This window comes from Aythya ferina, assembly GCF_964211825.1.
Source record: "Aythya ferina genome assembly, chromosome: 4".
Classification (NCBI taxonomy): domain Eukaryota; kingdom Metazoa; phylum Chordata; class Aves; order Anseriformes; family Anatidae; genus Aythya; species Aythya ferina.
The window spans coordinates 30,869,216-30,885,552 of NC_140300.1; positions in this window are offsets into that span (position 1 = coordinate 30,869,216).

Here is a 16,337-nt window from a genome sequence, read left to right on the forward strand (position 1 = left end):
GATATCCAGGATGTTCAGCAGACCAGGATATCCTAAAACAGATCCGATCCCACTTGCTAAGCTTCTGGTGCTGGTGTCTTCTTGGACTGTGACCCACTAGCCCTGTCCCCTTCCCTTTTGGAGAAAGGAGCGTGCCCTCATCAGGTGGTGCCACGCATATGTCTCCAGGCACACCGTGAGCTGTTGAAGTGTGCTGAGACCCTGCCCAAGCCAAATGCGGCCACAGCAGCTTACCCTTTAGTTAAACAAATGATTCTCGGTATGTTTTTGTTGTAAAAGAGGTCATACTCCGGGTGGCAGAGAGCTGGAGGAAAGGCACTAGAGGTGTGGAGTCTGCGTGGTACCCTTGGCCCCAGCCCAGCAGCACCTCCCTGTGGGGTGAGGGGTCTTCCCCCTGGTCTTGGCCCACGTGTTGGGACAAGAAGGAGGGAGAAAGGGGCAGCGAAAGCTGCAGGGTGGCAGCAAAGGTGTGGTCTAGAGGGAGGGGACATGGCTGGTGCTCTGGGGAAGTGAGCTCCTTGCCCTGCTCCATGCTCTGCATCTCATCCTTCTTACCTGCTCCTGTCATCTAACAAAGCATGCCAGCTGAAAAACTGGCCTGGGACATGCCCCCTTGGTTTTCCTTAGCCCGTGTGGAAGGAAGGAAAGCTTGCTGCGTTTCTGTTACATCGCTGATAATTAACATACCACAATGCTGTTACGGGCCCCAATAAAAATAAAAAGTCTTTGCAGTTATAATGAGATATTCATGCATGGCAGCACCAGATATAAACTAAACTTTTATTGTATGTGTTAGCTACGGTAAATGAAGCGAAACAGGGCTAAATTCATTACGTCCCATCTCAGCTGCATCTCACAAATAACAGGCCTTGAACATTTCCATCAGAAAGTCCATTTCCTCTTGTTGCCAACAGCCGTTAAGCAGCGCTGAATATTCTCTCTGCAGAGCTGGGCGAACCTGAGGGTGATACAGGACAGCGGTAAACATTTGTTAAGTAATGAATATAACCTGTTTACAAGGAGTGCCCGATAGTCACAACGTAGGAAATAGCATCTCGTGCCTTTTGTCTCTGTCAGCGGGCTGGGGAGCTGAGCAGAGGCAGCGTCGGCCGTGCTGCAGCACCAGCGGGGAGGTCCTGATGGGCTTGGGGTGGGGAAACTGAGGCACACGGAGGCAGCACCCAGCTGCTTGTTTCGGTGGGAAGGGGGTACAAAGGGTGTCGGGCTTGGGGCTGCAGCTCAAAGGCTTGCTTGGTGAGGACCCACAAGCTTCCCTTCCTTTTTTTTTTTTTTTTTTTTTTTTTCTTCTTTGGGGTTGGAGAGCAGGGTGGTCTTTAAGCTAATTTTCCAGCTGACTTTGCAGCACAAGCCCTGGCGTTTTCTGCATTATTTTTTTTATACTGAGGTATCTTGCAAATTGAAGAGCACTGACTTAAAAGGTTGTCTAGTTTGGCACTGGTTTCGATAGATAAAGCTAGACATTTTCTGCTGATAATACTTGCACAAATTCAGAATTAATCATTGCATAATAGAAGCTGGTAGCTTTGGTTGTTAATTCTCTATTGAGGCTGCATCCCCATGTTTATTCTCATTTGTTCTGATAAGGTCCATTGTCTCTAATATTGCTTCGTAAAGGGTAAGAAATAAATCAACGGTATTTAGCTTTTCTAACCATCTGGTCTGGCTTCCGTCCCAAAATCAATTTTTAAGTTGGGCACAGTTCGTGTATTTTTGCCTTGTAACAGAGAGCGTCTCTGGGGAGAGCAGGGAAGAAGAAGTTGCTGCTAATCTCCCCCCAGGGATTAATCATGTTGGAGACGTTGCACTTTCAACTCCACAGGTTTTCGTTGCTGTCATAGCTCCGCTCGTCGGGCTGAGCTTTTGCAGAGTGCCAAAAGGAACTTCTTTTTCTTTGTGTTAATGGGATCAGTACTTTGAACAGCAATGCGTCGCTTTGAAGGATGAAAGCACTTGGTTTGGACGTGGAGTTGAGTTGCTGTGGTAGCACTCAGATACTGTTAATCTTCAACATGTGTATACATTACAACACACTTCTCGGGTCATTATAAAACCATCCTGTGGAGTTAAGCCAATTGCTTTTAAGAGGTGTTGTTAATGTAATGAAATTTAATGCATTTGGGAGCTACTACATGGCCACAGATGGGAAATACGTCTTGTAAACTATAAATTTTTAAAAATTATTTAGCATTGTCGTTGCTATATGGGGCCATGTGGCACTGAGCACGAGATAATTCCACAGTTTTCATTAAAACACACAATAATGAGACACTTAAAGTCCACGGATGATGTTTTGGGGAACTATTATAATGATTAGAAAGGAAAATGGGTTTAATAAAAGTTGTAAATGATTATGATCAGCCAGACCTTGTCCCTTTCTGCAAGCCCCATCTGCATTGCACATCTGGGCGCGAGAAGCAGGGAGTAGCCCTGTTCCATCTCAGCCACCCTGGCTCAGAAGAGAAGGCATTTGCATGTCAGGCTCGCTCTGGGACACGGCAATGATAAAGAAAGTTAAGGAGGACAAATCTGTAGGAAAATAAACAAATGCCTTTTCAATCAGACGTTGCAGTCCTCAACTCCTGGCAACCCATTCCTGGATGCACAGGACTCATTTTCCCAAAGCCATGGAGCCTCTCTATTTTGCCAGACCGATCCAAAAGGATTTTAGCCTAAGTGAAGATTTAGGGCCAATATTTATTACAGCAGATGGGACACGGTATAACGGGGTCCTGAGCCTCCTGAGGAGGGGAGGAATAGGTCTGGAAGTGCCACTGGAGCTGTGTGTGGTGCTGGTGCTCCCTCCACGTCAGAGAGGGTCTGAGAGTGAAGGCACCAAGGTTCGGGACAGCTTCCTCTGTCGGAGGAGAGGGAGCAGCCAAGCGGTGCAGCTGCAAGCCAGCAGCTGCCTCACCCTGCACAAAACTTGGAGCTGGGGCTTTTTGACCGAAGCTTTAGCTGTCAGGCTCCGTCACACCTACCTCTGGAGCCTGCCAGGTACAGCTCGGTAGCTTTTGGTGCGTGTTGGCTGTCAGGCTGAGGAACGTGAAGTTACAGTTGTGATCTCGTAAAAAAAAAAAACGATGGCTGCACTTAGATGGACTTGCGCCAGGCAGTGCAATCTGTGGGTGGGACTGAGACTTGCGAGGTAACAGAGCCGCTGTGTTGAGCGAAGCGCTCGGCCAGCTCCAGCAGCCAGAAATTGAGGCAAGCTCTGTGTGCACGAGGGTCTTGTAAGTGCTCAGAAGCTGCAGTCCCAAATTCCAGCCAGCGAAGGAATATTGTGCAGGCAAGGTTCAGGTTATTCAGGTTTGTAGTTGCATGCATGGCAGCTGTGCCCTGGAGAGCCACTCGTCTGGGTGGAGAAACGATGGGTGCTCGCAGCCACCTCTCCGACTGCAGTTTGCTGTCGCACTCCCTGCAGTGCTCTGTAATTCCTGGGTGCCACGTGGCGCCTTTCCTCACGGGGGCAGCTGGAAGCAAGGAGGAGCTCGTCTGATCACTTAGGAAAGCAAAAAAAGGAGATAACGGGGAGGGGAAAGAAACTCCAGTGATCCTGTGAGGACACTACTGAATATGTAGCTGCGTGGGCCGACTGGACTGTGTGTACCACTGGGATTAAGTGGGCTTTTCTTGAGTCAGCAATCATTTGTGTCGTTTGATATTTCACGTGAGCGGCAGCCTCTTCAGGAAGAAGCCGAGGCAGTGCCCGAGAGCCACGGTCTGGCTGAGCTCCTCCGTGCAGGTACCTGCCCAGGAGGGGCCCACGTTTCAGACAGCACTTTGAGCCGGACTCTGTCCTTCCTTTCTTGACAAGCAGCCCCCTTGCTGCTCTGGGGAAATAAAACCAGAGCAGTGGTGCTGGCCACATTCTGGGTGGGCCCCCAGCGAGATTTACCCAAGGGAGCATTGCTGGAGCTGTTGGGAGGTGATGCTCTGGTCCCTGCCACGCGTGGGCTTGACCCACAGCCCCCAGGTGTGTGCAGGCACCGGGTTTAACCATGAGCAGGGAGCTAGCGGGGCTGCTGGCTGGGAGGCAGCAAGTCCTCCTTGCCTGGACGTGAGCCCATGGGTGCGGGTGCCCCAGCAGCGTGGCCCAGCTCGGCTCCGGCACGAGTCAGGGCGGGCTGCTGGCAGCTGACCTAAATTGAGAGTGAGCAAAGAGAGCAAGCAGCTGCCCCACCACTGTTGCTCTGTTTTCAGCGTGGATCGAGCCTCCCTAATCCCCTCGGATTTTGTATCTACCAAAACAGCTTGGGCCCATCAGTAAATTGCAGTGGCATATGGTCCAGGTTTATGAGTAATCTGGCACACGCTTAAGGCAAGGAGGGACGTCATCCTTCAGCAAATACAGAAAATATTGTGGGGCTTTTTTTTATGACTATATTTAATATAGTTGATGAGAAAGCTGTGAGAAATGTTTACCTTTTAAGCCAGTCCTATTTAACTTCAGCTGCTGGTTGAAGCAGCTACGTAACGAGAAACAAATAGAAATAAATGCAGTCTCATGGTCCTGCAGACATTTTGTCACTAAAGCCTGACCTGGGGGGTGCCGTTGCAGTCTGAGGGCAGTGCTGTCACCTGGTGCCACCAGCCGCCCCAGACAGAACATCTGGGTGCTGGAGGCACCCAGCATCACATCGGCTGCTTCCAGAAGTGCTTGTCACCTCCGTACAGGTGAGGAAGTTCCTCGAGATGGGGCATCTGCCCCCCTCTCAGCCCTGCCGCAGCCCTGGGGTGTTCCCAGGGGAGCAGGGGAAAACAGGAGCCACTCCAGTTGCATTCCAGGACATCCCCGTCCTGCAGAAGGCTTGAACTTGCTTTCGCTCTTCCCAAGGATTCATATTTCCTCAACGTCTTTGGGGGAAACCTCACACTTGTCAGCTCTTTCCTAATTCCGTGCTGCTGGCCTCTCCACACCATGTGATGCTTCGGCAGCGGACAGTTTTCCCTGGTTTACAAACCAAAGGGGGCAGCCTTTCTTTGGTGATTTGAAGCGGTGAGTTTGCACCACAGAGTTTACGGTGCGTGTAAACCCAAGACACTGGGTCTCGAGGGCTGCGATCAGTAAGTGCGCTGCCCAGGTGTGTTCTCCTTCTGCGATGCTCAGTTTTGCTCTCTCGTTAGACACAAAAACCTCACCCCCTTCTCCATCAGCTTTTAAGAAAAAGGTATTTCTCAAGAAAAGAAAACAAGATGGCCTGAAAAAATACTTTTATGCAGTTTTTTATGTACAAGAAAAAGTAGAAATGTTGTGCTTCCCTTTCCGAAGATAAGCTTTCACCTCAGCATTTCTGAAGCTTCACGAGCAAATTGCAGGAGCCAAAAAATCAGTCTTTAGCTGACTTGCGCAGGCTGGATTGGACGCAAACATTGTGTGTCAAATAATACTGCCCTGCAAAATAATAAAAGAGAAGGAGGGGGGGGGACTTTTGGTGGTTAGCAGATGGTCTGTTCAGCTGAAATTATTTGAAGTAGCAAAGCCACTCCATCAGCTGGTTCGATTTAGTTACAGATACAAAAATGTTAGGGGCTAGTTTCGGAGAAGCCCTGCAGTCCATATGCTTGTCACTTTGCAGAGAATTACCACAGAGTGTGGTTTAGATGAATTGGGGGTGCTGAGCATGATCTCCTATCCTGACCGCAGAGCATGGCAGCACGTGTGCTTCATCTAGAAGTTCAGTACCTTGGTACCAAAGCAAACCTTGCGTGGTCTGGGATGTATGGTGCTGTTGCAGCTGGCTCCTGTGCTCCGTGCCCTGAGCACTGCTGCTGCCTCTTGGCAGCTGGGTACGGCCAGGGGGGGCTCTGGGGAAGTACCAAGGGCAGCCAAAGCAAAGCACTGGGTTTTCTGACCTGCATCTTGCAGGTAGAAATAACAGTAATGGAGCTCAGGTGAGATTCGTGGTGTGCTGTGCCCACCACCGCTTCCTTAAACGCTGATTACGGCAAGTAATCTGCAAGTTGCTGCAAAGCTGAGCCCCAGCTGCCATCGGGCTCTGCACCAGTTTTCCAAGGACAGCACCAGAGGCAGCAAGGTGTGCGTAAGTGATGCAGAGAACGGTCCACGCGAATCCTCAGGAATCTGTTCTGGAGGGCTTATAGCAGCAAAACAGGCTGTCGGCAAGCTGCTGTTAATTGCCATCAAAATAGCTGAACCGATGTGGGAAGAGTTAGAAATGAACATCAAACAGGAATGCAGCAAAGCCTCATTTGTAAAAGTACCTTTTGCAGAATATATTTACCTTTCCTGAAAGCAAAACCTGCAAAATGATCAGTTTCTGAAAGCCATTTCCTTACCAAAATCTTCTTGGCTAATGCTGCGTGGATGTAGTTCTATTTGCAATAGCACCTCAGAAATGACATGAACTGTAAAAATCTCCTCAGAGATGTTTCGTGGCGTTGTTTCTGAAAAAGAATTCAGTTATGGCCCCCAGGCAAGGTGCAGGTGAGCAAGTTGTCCAAGGAAAGGTCCCGTGCTGTCAGCCCCTTGCTTTCAAACCAGCCTTAAGCAGTCCTATACAACTGGCTTCGATCTTTGGTTTATAAAACTTTAAAGATGCCTGTGGGATGGTATTTTATTCAAATTGTATGCATCGTGGTGGCTCAATTTAATAGCTGTTCCCTACAATTTTTTTTCAGGTAATGCCCTGGTTTTTATTTTTAATTTTGCATGGTCCAATTCTGCATGTTGGAAATGAAAGAAAAAATGTATTATGAAAGAGTGGGGGTGAGACGATGAGACCTCAGCTGATCCTGTCCTGGATCAGCGCATTGCTGAGCTGGTAACTGTGGCCTGGGAGAGCATGCAGGGAAAATGCACGTGTTTGCACCATTCTTATATTCTTCCGTGCTTATACTCGTAAGGGGGAGCCTGCAATGTGTCAGGAAACTGGACTGGATGGGCGCTTGCTCTGAACTGTTACCGCTGCTCAGGTATTGCTTGGGCCTTAGGAACAACTGGTCTGCCTAACTCTGATGATCAGGTGGTGGAGCGAGTGGTCCCTGGGCTCGTGCTCCTGCTAGAGCCCTTGTCACCTCTTCTGCCCAGGCTTTGACTTAGTGAGCTCAGTTTTTTGACTCAGTTTTTGGTTGAGGAGGAGGAGGCATGTTCCCGGGTTGATTACCTGCAGGGAGCAGATGGGTGCTTGCCTTTCTGTGCCATGCCACTAGCCCACGAGCGGTGTTTTCCTGGCCAACAGGAGACCTCCCTCCAATTCGGCCATTTCGTGGTGAGTGGGCTGAAGAGCCAGTTGTAGAGAAAGGGGTGCAGCACCCCGATAATCATTCTCTTGGTTACGTGACCAGCGGCCCCTTCTGATTCATTTGTTTCTAAAGCAAAGCGATGGAGCTCCAAGCAGGGGGCTTAAGTTTTCTCAAATCACAGGAAAGTCAAGGGCATCTGCTCACCATTCTTAATTTAAGCGTGTGATGACAGGATCTTCACATGCTCAGTTGCTTCGCCTGATTTCGTGGTTGCTTGTTTTGATCGGGGGCGCAGCCCCTCCTCACCCTGCTGCTGAGTGTGGGCAGGGCGAAGGCCTTTCGTCCCCAAGCCCTGCATGTCAAGGAGGGCACAGAAACCCCATGAGGTTACAGAACGGCGCCTGGCCAAAAAAACTCACAATAAGACCTCTCTTGTGGATTCACCTGCTGTCTCTCTTTAGGTAAGAAAGCCAATAATCAGAAGAGGTCAACATTTTCTTCTAGTTGCCATGCAACTAGATGCTGCAGTTAGTCCTTCCTCTTCATGTTTGAGGAAACCGTGGTAGCTGAGGCTTTCCCCTTGGGTATTTGTTGGAGGAGACCAAGTTTAAAAGGCACCAGAGACCTTGGCAATATCGCACATGCAGCTTTATGGAAAATTATCCTGTGCTCTAGGAAAAGATTTCATCAGTGAAGCCAGGTCATGATAATGAGAAATGAGATGGTAGGGGAAGAGAAAGGGATGCGGAGAAGAGAAAAAAAAAAAAAAAAAAACAGGAGGGGGGTTATTTACTGTTGGATCTATTGTGGTTATAAACAGCTAGTGTAGAAAAAAAAATTTCTTCTGCTCCTGCAGCAAGAGGCGTACGGGTGGAGGAGGGCTGCGTGGACCTGCTTGGCAGGACGGGAAGCTGACGGGGAGCCTGGAACTGCAGCGTGCTGCAGGAGGCACTCAGGCGGGCACAGGCCACGTAGGGAACTGAGCACTGTGACAGCGTGCCTCTGCCCCCAGCTTTGTAGGACGAGGCATTTGGGAACGCAGCCCCGATGGAAGCAGAGGGAAAACAAAATTAAATGGTGAAGGCTTTGAACGTGGACTGCCATTATTCAAAATATTTGAGCATGTGCCCTTGCTCCTCCAAGACACGGGAGCTCTTTAGCCCCTGGGTTGAATCTCCAGCAAGGTGATTTAAACGTAAAAAATGAGGAAGCCTGTGTAAGAGGGATGCTATGGATATATGGGGTTTATTCAAGCAAAAGTATGTCTCTAGGAACATTTTAGGTACCCCAGGAGACTCCAGAATGCCATGGTTTTGCTTTTCAGCGTACTTGCTATTTTTTGGTATAAGTCCTTTTTCTTATTCTCTGGGGAACGTAAACAGGAAAAGCCAGTATCTTGTGCTACCAAGGAACTGCCCATTGCCAGCTGTGCTGCCAGCCGTGTATTGCACAACCACAGGGACCCGAGCTAAGCCTTGTCTCAGTTTCTTCTCTTCCACACCGCTCTCTGCTGCATTTCGTCAGGTGACCGCAGGTTGTGCCAGCACTCAGGGCATGTCCGAGCGGCAGAGCAGCGTGACACTCGTCGCCAGCGATTGCATCTAATGTATTGCAGCAATGGTCGGTGCCAACAAGATTTCTCCTTGGCAAGATCAGCGCTAGAGCAGAGGAGATTTGTGAGTCACTTAGGAAACCACTCCCAGCCTGCTGGCCGCGGTGCAGCTGAAGGTCGGGATGTCCCCGTGACGCCCCTGCGCCTCTGTCCCCTGTCCCTTGTGGCTGCTCCTGCAGCAAGCCCCTGGGTCAGGCTTGCAGAAGAAGAAACAGGTCCAGTGCAGCACGTTTTGGCCAGCCTCTGCCTGGCAGGATTGTTTCCAGTCCTGAGAGCCACCGAGCTGACAGGGAGTCGTTCTCAAGACGCTGGGGGCTGATGTCAGTGGTAATGTCCCACTTGTTCCCAAGCTGCAGTGCTGAGCTTTGGCTGAAAGCTGCTGCAAATCCTGCCTGAAGTAGTTAACCAGGAATCATGAATAATCTCCACTGCTGGGTAGGGAAGGGTGAGGGAAATCTCTGCGCTGGGTGATCCCCAGGAGTCACCTTCTCCTTGCAGACCCGCTGCCGGGCTGGCTTTAGGGAGGGGAGGCAGAACATCACTGCAGGCGTGCACTCAGCCAGCAGCCTGGGGACTGCTGAGCCTGGCTTGAGCTTTGCCCAGGCTGCCCTCCTCACCTCACAGCTGGGGGAGATGCAGAAAGAGGCTGAAGGCAGCTCCGAAACCATGGTTTTCGTTTGCTTGACAAGACAGAGCTCGGGGGTCAGAGAGAGTCAGAGCAGCCCCGCGCGGTGCCGCTGGGAAACCCTGGCACCAGGCAGAAGCCACAAAGCTTTCTGCAGCTGGAAGCCAAATGAAAGCATTCCCTGTGTGCGGCGAGAGGCAGGTTTTCCAGCCTGGGGAAAGCTCCAAAATGTGCACTTGGTTGATGTGGGTTGGGACCATCACCACTGCAATACATTTAGGGTGGGATGGGTTGTACGCTTTTTTTCCCCCTCCTCTGGAAAAACATGCAAAGTGAGAAGGTAAAGCAGGGAGCCAGCGTGCCCCTCCGGTGTTGAGACTTACCTCCTGGTGTGGCATCGTGGCAGCATGACTTGGGAGCCCTGAGGCTGTGCCAGGGTGTGCAGACCAGTGGTGCTGCTGGCCTGGTGGCCGCGAGAGCCTTTCCTGCCACTGACAGCCAAAACTAAACCACAGTTCTTGCTGGGGGCCGCCAGCAGCTGGGGAATGAAAATAGCTCCCTGAAATGCAGCTGCGGTGGCTCCATGTGGGAAAGCCACCTTGCTTCTGTGCTGTGCCCAGGGCTAACACAGGAGGGGGAACGTGGCATTTCCAAAGCATGGGAGCTTCTGAATAGTTATGGCCTTAAAGATACCGTCCCTGCAGGTATCGTTGCAGAAAAACAAATATTTTTTCCTCAGGCTGGTGTCTCTCAGCCTATTCTTAGTGCCCTTGATGTTCTGTTTTTATCTCGCAACTCGATGACTCAGAATTTGGAGCTGGAGCTGCGCACAGGCGCAAAGCGCGCTGCTGCTGCAGGACTCTCGCTGTATCCCTGAAAGCCGAAGGAGTTAACTGGCTTTCAGATTGGCCTATTCATGCTAATAAAGTACCTTGGAAGTGGTCCAGCCAGCAGGCACCTGGGTATTATCCGAGCATCTGACACCCCTAGAGAACCAGAGCCTTGATGAGCTTTATAGACTAACAGAAATCTTGGAAAAGAAAGGAGGCTTTCCATTGAAAATGGATTTTCAGGGCCAGCTGAAGGACATGACGTTCAAGATCATTGCTTTAAAATAATTTCAGCTGCAGTTAATGTGAAGCAAAAAAGAAAAGAAAACCCAAGACAGCGAAAGGATAATTAATTCTGAGTTTGAACTGCAATTTGAAAGGGCTATATTGTGAAGTGACCCTTTACCAACTTATATCTGAACTGGCTCTCCTCGTAAAACCCTCTTCCAGATGAAATGCGGTGTTGTTTTACTTTTATACCATATGTTTTTGTTCTCCCCAAGTATTACGGAGTGACCTTGAATTCAGGCCTCTCCTGGAAGAGGCAGATGTCGCGAGGGGGGTCCGCAGCCAGCGTGGGCGCAGCTGTCGTGGTGGCTCAGCCCTCCCCAGTGCCGAAGGCTTGGTCTTAGCAGGGTTCCCAAGCCCTTCTCCAAGAGAGGCCTTTCTCCTCACTTCTTTCTTCCTTCCTTCTCCCAAACTAACTGTGCCTTCACTGAAATAAGTCTTACCCAGTGTTGCAAAAGGAGGTTTTTGACTGTTCAGGCACCCACTGGGGCAGCTGCAGCATCAGTGCTACCCTCAGCGGCTCACCCCATAAAGCTTCCTTTCTCCACAGCAGCTTTCACCTCTAAGCAAGTTTACATCAAGAGGTGTTGCTCTCTGGCTCCATCCTCATCTACCTGGTGTGGTTCCTCCATTTCGATGATGTTTAGCAGCCAGAGATGTTTTCTCCAAATGATCAGAAATGCTTTTGGTAAGGAGATGTTGCAGGGACTAACGCCTCAGAGTGCAACGTTTACTACTGGGCAATTCCAATGTAATTTGAAAGATCCAGCTTTCTGGCCTGCTTATTCTTTCACAGCTTACAGAGAATCAAAACAAAAAGCATCAAGGCCAGAGCTCTAATGAGATTCACATTTTGGACATCATATTAGTACAATAATGCATTTCACACTGTTGTTTCCTAATTTGCCTAATCAAATAAGAGGAGATCAAGCATTACATAGCCCAGCCTCCCCATTCCAACAAGGTAGCACTGAACCCATCAGTTTTGCAGTTCAATTAATTTTCCCTACACAGGTTGGCTAAAGCACATAATTTAATCAGCATTTTGCAGTTCTGTCAATAGATCCGATATATTCAGAGTGTTGACAATACCCTGAGCAGCTGTCCCGAGTACTAAGGAATTGTTCAGCGCATGGGTACCACGGAGCAGTTTTGGGAAGGAGGAAAGGCACCGTGGGGAGCCTTGTGGAATGATTTCTGGGGCATCAGTACGTCTCGGTGCTCCCTGTTCCTTGCTTTGGTGTTTGGTTGCCTTGTAAATAAAATGCTTTGTGTAGCAGCGCAGTCAGACCAGACAAGTTCCCCTGGGTGTCAGGAGCTTACCCGGAGGAATAAGGGGCAGCACTCCGCATGCATGGCTTCTGAAGTCCTGCGTGAGTTATGGGACTGTTGAGTCAAAGAGGAGTCTCTCTGCAGCTGATTCCAATTTTCTAAGCAAAAGTCACAAACAGACGAGAAGCGTATTTCAGGTGCATCCATTTCTCTAATGGTAGCTTAGGAAATTTGTGACATGATGAAGAGCTTCTCTTTGCTTTCTGTTGCCAGAGAAGGCTCTGCTCTAGGAGTGCCAGGAGGCTGGCGGTGTTGGTGCCCTCACTGGTGCTTACCAGGGCATCCTCTGTCCCCAGTCTGCTTGGAAGGAAAACACATTTACCGCTGTAAGCAAGTCAACCCTCAGTGGGTACACAACAAAAATTAGGGGGGAAAACAGGACCGTCACAGGTGACCAAGGTAAAGGGTGTCTGAAGGTTTGTAGCGAGCCAGTTCTCTTTCTGATCTCCAGTGCTCACTGGGAACTGCCCTGCTGAGCATCCTGAGCAGCACTACAGGCAGCTGAACTCTCTGCACTGTAGGGAGAAGAGAGCTGCTGCATATGTGCTCGGTGTGCTTAAAATCTGGCATCTCTCTCTGGACTGCAGAACAAAATTGAGTGTTTCAAAAGAAGCTGCAGCATTGTCACCACTGCAAATACTGCTCTCCTGAAACTGAGCAGGGACTTCAGCAGAAGAATGTGAGGCTACATTTTTTTAAAGGGAAACTGACTCCTGGGTTGGGTTTGGAGTTCTGTTGTCATTTGTTGTGATTTGGGAACAGCACTTCAGTGCTTGCGGTGTAATAGTGAGAGCTAATGGCAGTCATAACAAATCCCAAGTATTGTTGTTGCCCAGGAGATTTGTCCCCAGGTTTTGCTGTGCTGTAGAGTGCATCACTAAACTCAAACCAGTTCTGTGCAGGTGGCATTTCACCTCAAAAAGGTGCATCCTTCTTCCCAGTCATGTTCACAAGAGACTTGTGTGTTTTGTTCCAACCAGCTTTGGCCTCAGCACCGGTGGCAGCGCGTGCCAGATGGGATGGGGTCTGTGGCTGAGCCGTGCACGGTTGGCACGCTGGGGCTGGTGCAGCTCTGGGTGCAGCGAGATTTTCCCCAGGAGCTCCGGGCCCCTTGTGTTGTCCTGCTCTTGCTGTGGGCAAGGTGAGGGTCAGGCCTGCCCTGTAGGCCTCCCCTGGTGTCTGGGTGTTTTGGTGTGCGTTGTGTCCTCATTCCCAGGACACCTGAAGGCAAGTTCTCCAAAGGCTACAGAACTGCTGGGCCTGGCTGCTTCTGCCGCTTCAGGGTGTTGCTGGCATGCTGGCATCAAAAGCCAGGTCACCAACTTGCCAGCAAATCTCATGTAGGAGAATATTTTGCCTTCCTCTATAACTTAGCTCAGAATCAGCAAAGGGGATGAGTGAGCAGGGAAAGGCTCCTGTGGGGTTGTGGTCCTCCAGATCATCACCCAGTCTAGTCAGCCCCCATGGAAATACCTTTGAGGCGAGAAACGACGGAGCTCCTTGGGCATGGAGCTGACTTTGTGGCCCCTTGCTGCCAGACAGGTTTTGTTTCTCCATAAAGAGGATTTAATAATGGGCAAATATATGCTGACACAAGCAGCAGAGACCTGGTCCCTCAGACAGCCAAGCGCAGTCCTGCAACGCTTGCACTTCACCATCTATTCAACACAGACTTCAACAAGTCCCTGCAGCTCCATGGAAGGCAACAGCTACAGCCATATTCAACCAGCTGAGAGCATCCCTCTGGATTCCATTTTGGGGAAGATAAGCTCATTTACAAAATAAGGCAGAAAAAGCAAACGAAAAAAATAAGTGTGAATTAAATAATATGACTTTGGTGCAAACATGTAGATCAACTGTTTGCTTTTCCATAGGATGCAGAGCCATCCTTGTAACACGGTAAGAATCATTGCAAGTTCACTGCCAAAAACTAAAAAATCATCGAATATAGGCGGTTTCTTGTATCCAAAGTCCCTCATTATATTAAAAAAATTATCGCAGCAGAAAATTTACAAGTGCATCACAGGACCCACTTGTACTGTTAAACAGATGGCACCTACACAAGACCCAAAAATATATAACAATTTTAATTGAGCCAATGCGAAACAGATTTGTGAAATAAAATAGTACATGCCAGGTCTAATAAGGCTTTTACTAGAAATTTTGACATAAAGTAATTTTGTAACAGCACAAGAGGTATTTAGAAAATGCTCATTAGCAAATGTTACATTTACTTCTGGCTTACTGTAATCTCTTAAGTTCTTGATCAGTTCCTACCTGCTTCACTTTTTTCCTCTTGTTGTAAACTGTCCATCTCCTGGTGACTTCAGATGTTTACCATTTTAATGGTATCATTGTCAAACTCAGCTCCTTGGGCTGGATCCTTTTCCTCCTTGCTGAAAACAACAGTAAAACCCACAGCCCCCTCTAACAGCCTTGTGAAAGGACGCGTTTCTGTCTTGTAATGCTGAAGCTCGGCTTCTACCACGGATAACCCCATTATTTATTCCCATTCTGCTGATAGTGTAGAACAGGCTGGAAGTTTGGACTCCAGAGGACCATTTACCCTTTCTGTGGCACCCACCAGCAAGCAGGTTACTCTTTGAAAAGGAAATCTCTGTGTAGCTGCAGGCTGCTGTCAAAGCTGCTGGCTGTGGAGCCTGTTGCTAGCTGTCCTCGTTCCTGCACAGGTTCAGGACTTCCTTCAGGACTGCCTGTGAACACCTGTACACATCGATGTGGGGCTGATGAGATGCACCGCTGCCTTCTGCCCTCACATCCAAGTCGCATTACTCTAACATTGTGCTCCTCCCAATTATCTTGGGAGATCCTCTGGGCCTTGGCGTGCTTCCCAATCCACAGCGGCCACAGGACAGAGAAGTCAGCCGTGCTTTTGCACCACCAGCACTGCTGGATTAGCTACCGGGCTGTAGGCACGTGCTGCAGGGCGCCCCGGGACGCCCTTACCCCTGCCTGGGAGACGTGGCACCCTCAGCAGCGTGTGAGGCACAAGTGGAAGCGTTCAGAGTCAGGCCCTGCCTCCCAACATTGTGGGCTTTAGCCTCCAAAATTCTCGTCAGAGGCTCCTCTTGTGAGCAAGAAGTTCCAGTGAGCTAAAATCTGAAGACAGATGGTGATGGCACCTTTGCTGCTTCCCAATGAGCTAGAAAAAAGAAAACTGTTCTGCAGAAGACCAATGTTATTTTAGCTGTGAGGTAGCAGTCAATAACCGCAGGAGAAAATGTGCATTTTTCCCACCTGGAAAAACGTAATTGATAGCACTCAGTTTCTTTACCCTTCCCTGCAGACTAAATGGAGATGAATAAAAGAGATACTTCTCCAGCTGCAGGAGGATTATGTTTTGTCTGAAGTGATAGAACACGAAATCCTCGAGTCCTTTTCCACGTGCAGGGAGGAAAAGTGAAAGGTAAAACCTACCCTACCGGTGGCTTCCACTTGTTTTTTTAATACGTCAACATGATTTGAATTGTAAAGACATGCTTAAAAGTGAAAACAATGAGCAGTGCAGTCTTATGTCACCACTAATTTCGAAGAGACCGGATAACTGTGTGTTCATAGTCTATCAAAATTACGGGTAAGGGACATAAACATGACTTGCATGAGGTGCCGTTTACCCAGACTGTTAAAAATAATGTTATTTTTTGCCTTTAAAAAAGGAAGTAAAAAAAAAAAAAGAGAGCCAGGATTGCATGCACAATGCATACATGTTAGGACATTTGAATGTGATGACGTTAAGTAAATATCAATATGGAAAATACAGAGTTGTGATGTCGCATTAAGGGCGATTAGATGAGGAGAAATGCGGCATGGTAATTTCCTGCAGGAAAAATACCAGCATGAATTTTTACCAGGCAGCCTGGGTTTTCATGCAGTGTTTGCGACTCAGAACGAACCTGCATCGCGGCTCTTAAGAAAATTCCCTCACCTTACCCCTTACAAAGATCAGCCTGACCTGTCTCCCTTTGTTTAAGCCCAGCGGATTAATGTTTGATGAAAGCTGTAGTTCTCAAATTAAAAGCTGATTAAAACGGAACACTTAAAATTCATTTTCATTTTATTTCATATTAACTCCAGCCAATTAAATTCCCCTGTTATCAGAATGTATAAAATAAAAACAGTCCTGTCATATTTAGGATATTCTGCTGTCCCCGGTACTGTTTTCATTGATATAAATTCTGCTTTCTCTCAGTTGTAACAGAGCTCCTGAAGGCTGGCTGCTGGTATTTCTATGTATTTTGCACATTGCTCTTCAGGAAAAAATATTTCAGCAACGTGTTGTTCTTCCTGCTGATATTCTTACATGTGGCAGGGTGTGCGTTCTCTCTCTTAGTGTGGTCAAGTTAAAAGGAGCACCTATAAATCTTTTTAAAAATCAGAGATTATTATAGAGTGCTGCTTATGCCTC